A 14,246-nucleotide genomic window follows, 5' to 3' on the forward strand; every position below is an offset into this window, starting at 1 on the left:
ACACCTGTCAAACACCTGCACACACACATGCACACACACCTGCACACACACCTGCACACACACATGCACACACACCTGCACACACATGTAACACACCTGTCAAACACCTGCACACACACATGCACACACACCTGCACACACATGTAACACACCTGTCAAACACCTGCACACACCTGCACACACACCTGCACACACACATGCACACACCTGCACACACACACACCTGCACACACATATGCACACACACACCTGCGCACACACACATGCACACACCTGCACACACACACCTGTCAAACACCTGCACACACATCTGTCACACTTCTGCACAAACCTGATCACACTTTTCTCTGATGTTCTCCGTGTTTTCTCTTCTTCATCAGTTCACAGATGTAACCCAGCAGCCGATGACTGTTAAAGAAGTAGAGAAAGTCATGCCTTCCTTCCTTCCTTCCTTCCTTCCTTCCTTCCTTCCTTCCTTCCTTCCTTCCTTCCTTCCTTCCTTCCTTCCTTCCTTCCTTCCTTCCTTCCTTCTTTGTGACCTATTTAAAACATGCATCCTTCTTTCCTTCCCATATACCTGCCTCTGTTGCTACCTTTCTACCTTCCTTTGAGCTCAACTACCTTTTCTTCCTTTCTATATTTGATCTTTTTCTTTCTACTTCCTTACTTCCTTCCTTATTTCTGTCCTTTCTTTTTACTTGCTGACTTTCTTTCTTTTCTAAATATGGTCAATCTTTCTTTCTGTCTCTCTTATTTACTTTCTTCATATGTTTGTTTATTCATTCATTTTCTTTCTTTCATTTCATTTCTTCTATCTATATTTCTTGCTTTATTTATTTTTTCTATCAGCATTTGTTTCTCTTTCTCTTTCTTTTTTCTTTCATACTATTGTGTTTTTATTTTTTCTATCTGTATTCCCTTCTTCCTTTTTTTTCATGATTTCCTTTCTTCTCTAAATTTCCATCTATATTAGATCTTTCTGTATTTTTTCTTACTTATTGTCTTCGTTTCTTACCGACCACTAGTGATTTTCTAATGAAGCTTCATGAAACAGTGTCATTATTCTCAGAGTCCACTAGATGGCGTCTCTGCACTATTTTCCTTTTGTTTTGAACAACTGCTTTAATGAAACATCATTTTTAAACTGATGGCGCCACCTACTGACCTCTGAACAACATGACACTGTTTCATGAAGCTTCATCAACACATCACTACACCCACGACCTGTTCCTGACGCTTTCCTCACTCCATCCTTCCCTCCCTCCCTTCCTACCGTCTGACGGATGTAGGTCGACACCTCGGACATCACGATGTTGACGATCATCAGTTGGTGGAAGTCGTTCTGGAAGAAGAAAAAACACTTTGCTGAAGAGCAACGCGAGCAGCAACTGCAGTAGAAATCTTCTATTATCGTCTCACTTCCTCGAAGCCAGTCGCTGACGCTGCGATCACTGTGGCGTCGAGCCCGGCGAGGGTCAGCTGTCGAGATGTGGATCTACGGAGATTCCTCCTCCGTCCAGGACTCCTCGGAGGGTGTCGACTTTCTCCCACGCCGGCTTCTATCCGATCCAGAACACATCCTCCTGCGTGACCTCTGACCTCCCCCTTGCCGACACAGAAAGTAGACGACAAGAGAGTCGACTCTTCCTCACCTTTTCTGGGCGTCTTTGCTCGGGTTCACGTAGCTACGACCCTTATTAGGTTCAGACCTGAGAGTCACTCTGGCTGCGACCTCTTGACCTCAGGGTGACCCCAGGAAGTCAGGCATATCGCTGCTGATTTTATCTGCTCTTATCAAGATATCCTCTTATAAAAACACTGTTCAAGTACTGCTCATAACGACATATACGATCCTTCCAAATGTATATAGATCACTCATTTGTTCGTAGTAAAACATTGAAAATATAATGGTAATTTTTAAATAAAATACTAATAAAAACATTTGTCAAAGAAATGTTAAAATAAATTACTACAAGTAAAAAAGATCTTTGAGACATAAAACATACTGTTAATAATAGTAATAATTCAAATAATTTAAATAAATATTGTTAAAAAAAGGTCAGAGTTGTAATAAGAAATATTTCAAAATAATGGAAAATCATTAAAAGTCAACATTATATTGGAACATGTTTCCAAGATTTTTTTAAGAACTATAACTAAAAGACTAAAATAAAGTCAATATATAAACACAAAAAGGTAGAAACAACTACAGCAAAAATCATCGTGATTATTAATATTATAAATGATTATTATTAAAATCATCATTTGATTTAAAAACACGAAGTTTAAGAAAAATAGTTAAAGTTAAAATAAGGCAAAACAATATTAAGTAGAGAAAAAAACATTTATCTTTAGAAAAATGTCTGGTTAATGTTTAAAAAAATATCATAAAAATAACAATAAAAGCATTTGATATATATAAGAGATAAGATAAAAATATAAACCTAGACATTTTGTTGTACAATTAAAAAAATAATTTATAATATTAGCAATAATAATATAGTCGTTGGCAGTTGGCAATTCTCTCGAGATATCAGCAAATCTTTGCTGCAGCAGAGGACCGTACAGTGATGATTCCAACGCTGGTAACCATGGCGATGACACCCGCCTCTCCTGTATCTGAGAGTCGGGCCCGACGCCGGGTCGACGCCGCGCTCCCCTTCCCTCACCGACGCCGGAGCTTCACCTCGCCGCACACGTCTAAAAGTGCTCGCTCATTAGAGTTCTCTCACAGTCACACCAGCCGACCTCGAGACGAGTCGGGTTTCTGCGGCTCCTCTGAGCACATTGTCGTCTGCCTGGGAGGTTATTCTTAGCGGCGCCGGGTGAGAGCGAGAGGATGCAGATGAGAGACGAGCCTTCGTGATCCAGACCCGATCCTCAAGTGACTGCAGGGAGCAGCAGCGCCGAGACCTTTGGTTGTTGAGACCAACATGATTTTAATACACAAGACGTTATATATTCCTGCATCTTTGCTCTACAGCGCCCCCTAAAAAAAACTATACCTTACTTTTTGTTTACCTCTGTGTCTTTAAAAAAAAAATACGAACAAATTTGATTTGATTTTTTTCTCCAAAATCACGAGAAGTAGACGAATCGCTGAGCAAATACAATTTTAAAATACAAAAAAACAAAGACGCTCCAAGAAAGACTAATACAGAGAATTATTGTGGGGTGTAAATTTCCAGAAAACAAAATAGAAATAAAAAGAGCAAAGTGCAAATAAAAAGAGCAAAGTGCAAATTATAAGAGCAAAGTCCATTAAAAAGAGAAAAGTTCAAATAAAAAGAGCAAAGTGCAAATTAAAAGAGCAAAGTGCGAATAAAAAGAGCAAAGTTCAAATAAAAAGAGCAAAGTTCGAATAAAAAGAACGAAGTTCAAATTAAAAGAGCAAAGTGCAAATAAAAAAAGACAAAGTTCAAATAAAAAGGGCAAAGTGCAAAGAGATAACAAAGTGCAAATAATCTTGAAAGAGTTAAAGAGAAGTCAAAAAGTAAATAAAAACAACATTTTAATAATTTATTTCAATATTTATATCATGTTTAAACCATCAATTTAAATAAATCTATTAAAATAATTTGCTAACAACAAGAAAATAAACCTGACAATGTATTATTATATATAAATATTTTTATATAGTTCCAGTTCACAGCAGAAAATATAAGGTAGAACCATTTCATTAAAGCACAAACAAGAACAAAGTGCAAAGTAAAAGAGCAAATAAAAAGAGCAAAGAGAAAATAAAAAGAGCAAAGTACAAATCAAAAGAGAAAAGTTCAAATAAAAAGAGCAAAGTTCTAATAAAAAGAACAAAGAGCAAATTAAAAGAGCAAAGTTCAAATAAAAAGAGCAAACTGCAAATAAAAAGAGCAAAGTGCAAAGAGATAACAAAGTGCAAATAATCTTGAAAGAGTTAAAGAGAAGTCAAATAAGTAAATTAAAATAACATTTTAATAATTTATTTCAATATTTATATCATGTTTAAACCATCAATTTAAATAAATCTATTACAAATAATTTGCTAACAACAAGAAAATAAACCTGACAATGTATTATTATATATAAATATTTGTATATAGTTCCAGTTCACGGCAGAAAATATAAGGTAGAACCATTTCATTAAAGCACAAACAAGAACAAGTGCAAATTAAAAGAGCAAAGAGAAAATAAAAAGAGCAAAGTACAAATCAAAAGAGAAAAGCGCAAATAAAAAGAGCAAATAAAAAGAGCAAAGTGCAAATAAAAAAGCCAAAGTGCAAAGAGATAACAAAGTGCAAATAAAAAGAGCAAAGTGCAAATAAAAAAGCTAAAGTGCAAAGAGATAACAAAGTGCGAATATAAAGAGATTAGATCAGAGGAAATAACACAAATATATTAGCAACAAATAAAAAAAGATTTAAAAAACATCAGTATTTGTCAATAATGCAGGATGTTTAAATAATAAATCAACCAAACGATCAATAAAAGTGAGGTAACGGTGAAAGAGGCGTCTCTGCTCCTCCAACGTCGCACAAAGAAAGGGCGGCGATGAGTCGGGAGTGACTTGTGGAGGAAATATTGAATGTCCTCGTGTTTCTCAGTCGTATTCTGCCCTCGTCTCTCCTGCCAACAACACAAACTCTCTATTTTGTTCCCCGAGCAGCACTTTGGAATTCCATCTCCACATATTTCCTGCTCCGAGGTTTCAGCCTTAAGTGTGTGTTCGCGTGTGAGCGCCAGTTCATTGTACTTTCAGAACTCAAACCACTGTGTGTGTGTGTGTGTGTGTGTGTGTGTGTGTGTGTGTGTGTGTGTGTGTGTGTGTGTGTGTGTGTGTGAGTGTGTGTGTGTGAGCAGGAACAATCAGCCCTTTATGGAGTAAATACCACGGCGAGGAACAAGGACCCTGAACACATCAGCCATGTGACCCACTCCGAGCCGAGAACCGACCAATGACCCGACAGCGTCGCAAAAGTTCATCAGACTTTTTTTTTTTAAACGTCTCCTCGGGTCGAGGGGAACGAAGTTTTACGATCACAGCCGTGACCTTTGACCTGAGGCCTAATAAATACGTCTCCATGTTCAAACACTTCGCGAGTTAAAGACTCGAAAACCTTTGGTTTGAAAAGGTTTGATACGATGATGTCAAAGATTGATTCTAGTGAAAATGTATTGTGATGAATAATATGAATCAAATAAACAATGCAACAGATTTCTTTATTATTTTTTAAATTATTGATCAACTTTATTTTAATAAATCGAAAGATAATAAAAAACCTATTAATAAAATAACATGAAAAAAAAAATGTGGTAGTGTGAAAAATATTAGTTAAGCTATATTTAAAGCAACAATGAAATACAAAATATTTATTTTTGTCATTTTGTTTTCAATACATTTTAAAATTATATAATTATTTATTTAAATATTTGATCAATTTATTAAAATGATTTAATTGTTCTTGTTAATGTATTTTAATGCTAATGTTATTGATGCTAATGTTATTGATGCTTATGCTGGCAATGCAAATGTAAGTGATGCTAATGTAGGGGATGTTAATGTTAGTGATTACAATGTTAGCAACGCTAATGTTAGTGATGCTAATGTTAGGGATGTTAATGTTAGTGATTACAATGTTAGCAACGCTAATGTTAGTGATGCTAATGTTAGGGATGTTAATGTTAGTGATTACAATGTTAGCAACGCTAATGTTAGTGATGCTAATGTTAGGGATGTTAATGTTAGTGATGCTAATGTTAGTGATGTTAATATTAGTGATTACAATGTTAGCAACGCTAATGTTAGTGATGCTAATGTTAGGGATGTTAATGTTAGTGATTACAATGTTAGCAACGCTAATGTTAGTGATGCTAATGTTAGGGATGTTAATGTTAGTGATGCTAATGTTAGTGATGCTAATGTTAGTGATGTTAATGTTAGTGATGCTAATGTTAGTGATGCTAATGTTAGTGATGTTAATGTTAGTGATGCTAATGTTAGTGATGTTAATGTTAGTGATGCTAATGTTAGTGATGCTAATGTTAGTGATGCTAATGTTAGTGATGTTAATGTTAGTGATGTTAATGTTAGTGATGCTAATGTTAGTGATGCTAATGTTAGTGATGCTAATGTTAGTGATGTTAATGTTAGTGATGCTAATGTTAGTGATGTTAATGTTAGTGATGTTAATGTTAGTGATGTTAATGTTAGTGATGCTAATGTTAGTGATGATAGGGTTAGTGATGCTTATCTCAGCAAAGTCTGAAAATAATCATACTTTTGAGTAATATCTGCTTTATACTAGATTAAAAATGATGCTCTGTAAAATAATTAAACTAATTATTGTACTTTAAAGAGTTGTAGCGTGAAAAAGAAGTCAAATAATTAAATAAATATATATATATAGATTTCATTTTAAAAAACATGGCGTTATATCATATTTATATACAAATAATAATTCAGTGGTAAATGTTTAAAAATACTTTGATGATACTTGTGAAAACACACAGAGGCTGCTGACACTATGTGTGTGTGCTGAAATCCCACTGAGTCGACTTGTGACTAAAAACTATTCCAACATTGTTTGGACGCCACTAAAGATGGAACGTCGACGGACGTGGCGGCGTCGGGATCAGGGGTCGGAGGTCGTCGTGCTGCTCAAGTGACATCTCATCTACCGACGGAGAGAAGAAGAAGAAGAAGGTGCTCGAGCGAAAAGAGTGGAAAGTGACGTGAGAACCAGCAGCAGAATAATTATACGAGTGAGCGAGTGAATCAGGAAATAGCTTTTTTGGTTTTGGGAAACTCAAGAGTGGACGGGAGGGCTGCCATGTGCTAAATGAAAAACAGGAGCGTGAGAGGAGCGTGTGTGTGTGTGTGTGTGTGTGTGTGTGGAGGTGGTCAGCAGGAGTCGAACCCTCACCTCCTCCGGGGGTTGAGTCTCTCGCTCCATGTTCCTGGTTCCTCGGTTTCCCTCCTATCTTCCCCATCACACTGTTTTATTGCAGGAAATTTTCGGCACACCACATCGCGTGAGCTGCTGCTCCATTCTTAGCCCGGTCGGTGCTGAGCGCCAGAGTGTGGAGCCTGCCAGTGTGTGTGTGTGTGTGTGTGTGTGTGTGTGTGTGTGTGTGGGGTGAACCAAAGTGCTGCCTCTGATGCCAGTGCCCCCCCCACCCACCCACCCCCTCCTTCTTAAGCGAACAATAGTCCAGACCCAAATATGAACAAAGTTGTGTTTGTGAGTCAGCGTGCTGAAGAAAGACAGGAATTTGACTCACAACCTCCCCCAACCCCGTCCTCCCCGAAAACCACCGTCACCCACACCCAACCTTTTGACTCATGGGTGCGCTTCAAACCCTCACCTGGGCGTTCCTCTGGTGGTTTGTGGGGTTTAATTGAAATAATATTTACAGAACTTCTCTTCCTCGCTTCTCCCGACGGCGAGCGTTTATTTTTAGCGGCGTTGTGTCATTTCCTGTTGCAGGGGCGACCATGAGCTGCCTTCACACACTCTCTGGGCATCATTCACACACACACCCGCACACCCGCACACACACACACACACACACACACACACACACACACACAGGGAAGGGAAGGACCACGTGGTGATTTTGTTTTAGTTCAGGCAAACTAAGTAGATGCTATGATGCATCATTATAGCAATGCTAATGCTAACGATGCTAATGATAGCAATGGTAATGTTAGTGATGCTAATGTTAGCAATGCTAATGCTAGTGATGCTAATGTTAGTGATGCTAACTATAGTGATGCAAGTGTTACCAATGCTACTGTTAGTGATACTCATGTTAGAAATGCTACCTTTTCTGGTGCTAATGTTGGTGATGCTAATGTTAGTGATTCTAATGTTTGCAATGCTAATGTTAATGATGGTAATGTAAGCAATACTAATGTTAGTGATGGTAATGTTAGCAATGGTTATGTAAGTGATGCCAATTGTAGTGACGCAAATGTTAGCAATGCTACTGTTAGTGATGCTAATGTTAGCAATGCTACTGTCTGTGATGCTAATGTTAGTGATTCTAATGTTAGCAATGCAAATGCTAGTGATGCTAGTGTTAGTAATGCTAATGTAAGCAATACTAATGTAAGTGATGGTAATATTAGCAATGCAAATGTTATTGATGCTAATGTTAGCAATACTAATGTTAGTGATGCTAATGTTAGTTATTCCAATGTTAGCAATGCTAATGTTAGTGATGCTAATGTAAGTGATGCCAATGTTCGCAATACTTATGTTAGTGATGGTAATATTAGCAATGCAAATTTTAGTGATGTTAATGATAGCAATGCTAATGTTAGTGATTCCAATGTTATCAATGCTAATGTTAGCAATGCTTATGTTTACAAAATGTAGTATAATATATATTTAAATGTTCTTTCAAAAGAATACTCTATTTTTTATCTTTTACTGACTTATAAATGGTTGTGAATTGAAATATAACATTTAATGAAATGTTAATTTGTTATACTTTTTAGATTGAAATTCAATCAACAAAACAAAATACCTTTTTTAATGAATAGTAACATAGTTTTAGTTATTACTGAGTTATGACTCTGACCTCGTCTTGACAGCCATTCAGAAATCACTATTTTGACTTCAGCTCCTTTGCTGTCACAGCAGGGTTGCTGGTTAGAGTCCACGGTCATTTGGGGTTAACCAGATCCAACTCCTTAATAGACAGTTGGACCATGACTGTGTCCAACTTCGGTCACGAGGATGTAAAAGAGCGTTTAAAGAATCACCGGTACGAAAAAATTAAATAAAGTCAAGATTAGGTGAAGCGGAACCAAAACCCCAGAAACCAACTGCTCATTTTTTTTAATTCAATTTCACGAACATGCCTGAGGACTGAGAATTTTTTGGAGCGTTTCTGAACCGTCTTAAATCTTTGTTTTGACTTCCAAATAATCTCATCAGGAGTTTTTAGGCTCTGACAAAGACATTAGCTTGGCTCCATCGCAACGGAAAATATCTAAACAGAGCAAAAAAAAAGTATTGTGGACAGAACACAAAAGTATTTCATTCTTTTTACTTTTAAAAATGTATCACATAATTAAATTGGAAATATTTTTTATCAGTTATTACACATTGCAGGGGAAGAAGCTTAATCCCTAAAACTGGACTATTGGCATTGAAGGGCCTCGGTTGTGTTTAATTTGTGTCTAAGGGACTTGGTGTAGGTGTTAGCAAGAGTGCTGCTTCCACTGAGCACTTTGTTAGCATTTTTTTTAAACGCTGATACCTGAAGCTACACTGCTAATGTAGCCGCTAGCATGCTTACAAGCACACGAAGGGAACATTTTCTTTAAAAAACAGATTCTTCTTGTTGATTAGAAATCTTGGTCTGTCCGACAGGAAATGTGTTCCCCTGATGACATCATCATCTCCAAAGATGGTCAATACTAATACAGGAAGCTACACTGCTAATGTAGCCGCTAGCATGCTAACACGCACACTAAGGAACAGTCTTCTTTGAAAACAGCTTATTCACATTGACCAAGAAACCTTTTCTGTCCGGCAGGAAATGTGTTCCCCTGATGACATCATCATCTCCAAATATGGTCAGTACAAATACAAGAAGCTACACTCATTAGCAGTGTAGCTTCTTGCATTTGTATTGATACTGCTAGCATGCTAAAAAGTTAACTAAGGAACAGCTTATTTTCGTTGGGTGGGAATCTTTGTCCGGCAGGAAATGTTATCCCCTGATGACATCATCATCTCAAAAGATGGTCAATACTAATTCAAGAAGCTACACTGCTAATGTAGCCGCTAGCATGCTAACAAGTACAATAAAAAGCACACTAAGGCACAATCGAAAACAGCTTCTTTATCGTTGACCGGGAATCTTGGTCCGGCAGGAAATTGTTTTCCCCTGATGACATCATCATATCCATAGATGGTCAATTCTAATACAGGAAGCTACAATGCTAATGTAGCCGCTAGCATGCTAACAAGCACACTAACAAGAACACAAACAAGCACACTAACAAGCACACTAACAAGCACACCAACAAGCACACTGAGGAACAATTGAAAACAGCTTCTTTTGGTTGACCGGGAATCTTGGTCCGACAGGAAATGTGTTCCCCTGATGACATCATCATCTCAAAAGATGGTCAATACTAATTCAAGAAGCTACATTGCTAATGTAACCGCTAGCATTCCAACAAGTACACTAACAAGCACACTGAGGAACAATCGAAAACAGCTTCTTTTGGTTGACCTGGAATCTTGGTCCGGCAGGAAATCGTGTTCCCCTGATGACATCATCATATCCATAGATGGTCAATTCTAATACAGGAAGCTACAATGCTAATGTAGCCGCTAGCATTCCAACAAGTACACTAACAAGCACACTGAGGAACAATCGAAAACAGCTTCTTTTGGTTGACTGGGAATCTTGGTCCGGCAGGAAATGTGTTCCCCTGATGACATCATCATCTCAAAAGATGGTCAATACTAATTCAAGAAGCTATATTGCTAATGTAACCGCTAGCATTCCAACAAGTACACTAACAAGCACACTGAGGAACAATCGAAAACAGCTTCTTTTGGTTGACCGGGAATCTTGGTCCGGCAGGAAATCGTGTTCCCCTGATGACATCATCATATCCATAGATGGTCAATTCTAATACAGGAAGCTACAATGCTAATGTAGCCGCTAGCATTCCAACAAGCACACTAACAAGCACACTGAGGAACAATCGAAAACAGCTTCTTTTGGTTGACCGGGAATCTTGGTCCGGCAGGAAATGTGTTCCCCTGATGACATCATCATCTCAAAAGATGGTCAATACTAATTCAAGAAGCTACATTGCTAATGTAACCGCTAGCATTCCAACAAGTACACTAACAAGCACACTGAGGAACAATCGAAAACAGCTTCTTTTGGTTGACCGGGAATCTTGGTCCGGCAGGAAATCGTGTTCCCCTGATGATCATCATTTCCAGAGAAGGTCAATGGACTCAGACTTGATCAATCAAACCGAGTCACTTCTGAGGTTTTTTGGTCCAGATGGAGCGAGATGATTCAAACACGGGTGGGAGGAGTGACTCAGATCAGAAGTCGTCAGAGCAACTGTTGCTCAGAATCCAAGACCACAGGTTCACAAGTGACTCAGCAGGAAGTTGAATGTTGCAACAGGAAGTCCAGGAGGATCAAAATATGGGAAAAGATGGTTTAAATCAAACTCTGAAATAATGATTCTGTACTAGTAGGTTGTGACCCAAAGGTGGATTAGAGGCCGTTTCCTTGGCGAAATCAATTTTATTTTTGAGTAAATACACTTTTTTCGTCGTCCATCTGAGTCCCATCATGGCCGCCAAAGAGGGCGTCCGACTCTCCACCGCTGCACAGGCCTCAGGAACGAGGGATTAAATATAATGTTGCATGCGGAGTCTGCTGCAGCAGCGAGCTGAGCCGAGGAGGAAGGAATTTGTCAGAACTCCATAAACACATGCGAGGACGTGGATGCCAAAGCACTTCTGGAGCGAAAGGGGGGAAGTTTTCCAGGGGCCCGGGCGAGCGGAGAGGGAGCCGAGCAGCGAGCCCGGGAGTTGACGCCGGGGCCAGCCAAGTGGTGGCGACTCACCGCAGGAGACGCTCACGAGGGCGACGGAGAAATGAAAGCGTTCGCTCCGGGAGGAGAGAGAAGTATTAAGTGGACACTGGGATTTTCCACGATGGCTGCCAAAGGTCTGATCGGCGATAGAAGACGAGAGGAAGTGATAATCCAAACAGATCGAAGAACATCCATCTTCTCCTTTCATCCTCCTTCTGCGTCGTTTCTTCTTCTCTTCTCCTGTTATTCTCCATCACTAATCATTCTCTCTTTCTCTTTCTTTTCCTCCTCATCCTCTTTTCTTTCATCATGAATTTGTCCTCTCTTCTTAGGCCAGGACCGGATCGCTCTCTCTCTCTTATCCTTTATTTTATGCTTTTTCTTTTATCGTAAGAGTTCTCTATGTTTCTCCTCCCCCGTTTCACTTTGTTGTATCTGCTTTTCTTCTTTTTCATCCTTTAATCACACTCTCCAATAAAGTTTTTTCGGTTCGGTCCATCCTCTCCTTTTTTACCCCCTTTAATTAAACCTGGTCAAAATGTTGAGCGGCTCCAACCTAAGTGCCAGGTAGTCGTGCTTTCAGAATAAGTGATGATAATAATAATACACAATAGTACACAAATACCTTTTTACTAGTGATGGTCTTGTTGAAGCTTCATGAAGCAGTGTCATTATTTTCAGAGTCCACTAGATGGCGTCATTGCACTATTTTGCTTTGTTTTGAAAAACTGTTTTAATGAAACATCATTTTTAAACTGATGGCGCCACCTACTGACCTCTGAACAACATGACACTGCTTCATGAAGCTTCATCAACACATCACTACTTTTTACATAGACAAAATAATTATTAAGTATATATACAAACAGAACATGGTTACTAAGAAACACAAATACTTTTTTTTCTTATTGAAATGTTGAAATTATTATTTTCTATATAATTAAAATAGACATTGAATTGTTAAACTTTTTTTTTATAATGAGTAATTGAACAAAATGTGATTATTTTCACAATTAGTGTAGATGTTTAAACATAGAGTTACATATTCTAATTCCAATAATAAAAAATAAAGTGTCTAAATGTAATATTTTTTTTAAATATTTTTTTGCCTCTTAAATTCAGTATAAAAATGTTACCAAAAACCTTCTTGATCGTTGTCACATGATCACAGCATGTTGTGTGATTGGCTGGAAGTCAACTAACTATATATATATATATATGTGTATATTCCATATTAAAGCTATCTGCCTCCTCCCCTGTGTAGCTAGGACAGCCTCCACGAGAAGATGCATCTCTGAGATCCGTCTGGTCCAGACTAGAACCTCAAACGGATGATATCGATTCACATTCGCAGACAGAACTCCAGCTGTTCTCCACATCTGTGCGAGACAAGAAAAGCCTCTTGTCTTCTTTCGCTCTCATTCTTTTTATAACCATTTTCTTGTTGTGCGTCCAAGTCCGACAAACAAAGGAGTTTCTTCTTCCTCGTGTCACGGGGGGTCGACGTGTCCGAGGGTCTCTCTGGTCGCGCCTCAGATGATCACGTTTGTAGAGTCGCTGTCTGTCTTCAGCACCAGCAGGTCAGTCGTTCACGACACAAACTAAACAAAGAGACCCGAGGCTGTGACTGATGACATCAACTAATGATCGGACTGAGTTCAATGAGTGGGAGTGAGTCGGATAGACAAAATTGTATTTGTTTCTAGTGAGTCTGTAAAACATAATTGCCATCAGAATATTGAATGCTTGGATCTAACATTTCAGATATTGTAACGTTGAATTCTCTTCTTTATTTTATAATTGAATTCAACTTTTTGACATTTTAAAAAATGAAATACGTAATTTTCACACATTTAGTTTGATATTTTAATTTCAATTATTCAAAGATAAATGTTATGGATTTATTTTTAATTTTTAATTCATAGCCTTTTAAATTCAATATTAATAAATTTGAGGCCTTTTAAATTCAATATATATATATATTTAAGCCTTTTAAATTAAATTTTTAAAAAAAATTGAAAGCCTTGCAAATTCAATATTAAAGTTTTGAGGCCTTTTAAATTCAATAGCGAAATATTTGAAGCCATTTAAACTCAATATTGAAAAATGTGAAGCTTTGCAAATTCAATATTTAAAATTTGAAACCTTTTAAGTAAATATGAATACAATTTAGGCCTTTTTAAATTCTTTTTTTTTAAAGCCTTTTAAATTCAATATTGAAAAATGTGAAGCTTTGCAAATTCAATATTAAAACAATTGAAACCTTTGAAATTCAATATTGAAAAATGTGAGGCCTTGCAAATTCAACATAAATTCAGGTCTAAAAGTGCCACGAGACAAAACCAAACGATTACCGAGCTACTTGATCGTACTTTCAGCCACTCATGCATAAACGATCATGTGACGTCATCACTGCCGCATCCGTTCAGGTATTTTCCTGACAAAGTGTCAACTTTGTTTTAACGTCTTTAACATCTTAAAGTACATCACGATCAACGAGTACATTCAGATGTCAAAGGATTTAAGCGGGAACAATGTTTTTAGTCTGACGGTCAGATCCTTCTGTATAAGACTGTTTGTTGAAGCCCCGCCCACAACTTCTTTTGGGACCAAAAGTAAATGTTAGAATATTTTAAAATGTCGATATCCTGATGGCAATGATGTACTTCCATAGAAA

The sequence above is a fragment of the Callionymus lyra genome, chromosome 11, assembly GCF_982586985.1.
Source record: "Callionymus lyra chromosome 11, fCalLyr1.hap1.1, whole genome shotgun sequence".
NCBI classification, from domain to species: domain Eukaryota; kingdom Metazoa; phylum Chordata; class Actinopteri; order Syngnathiformes; family Callionymidae; genus Callionymus; species Callionymus lyra.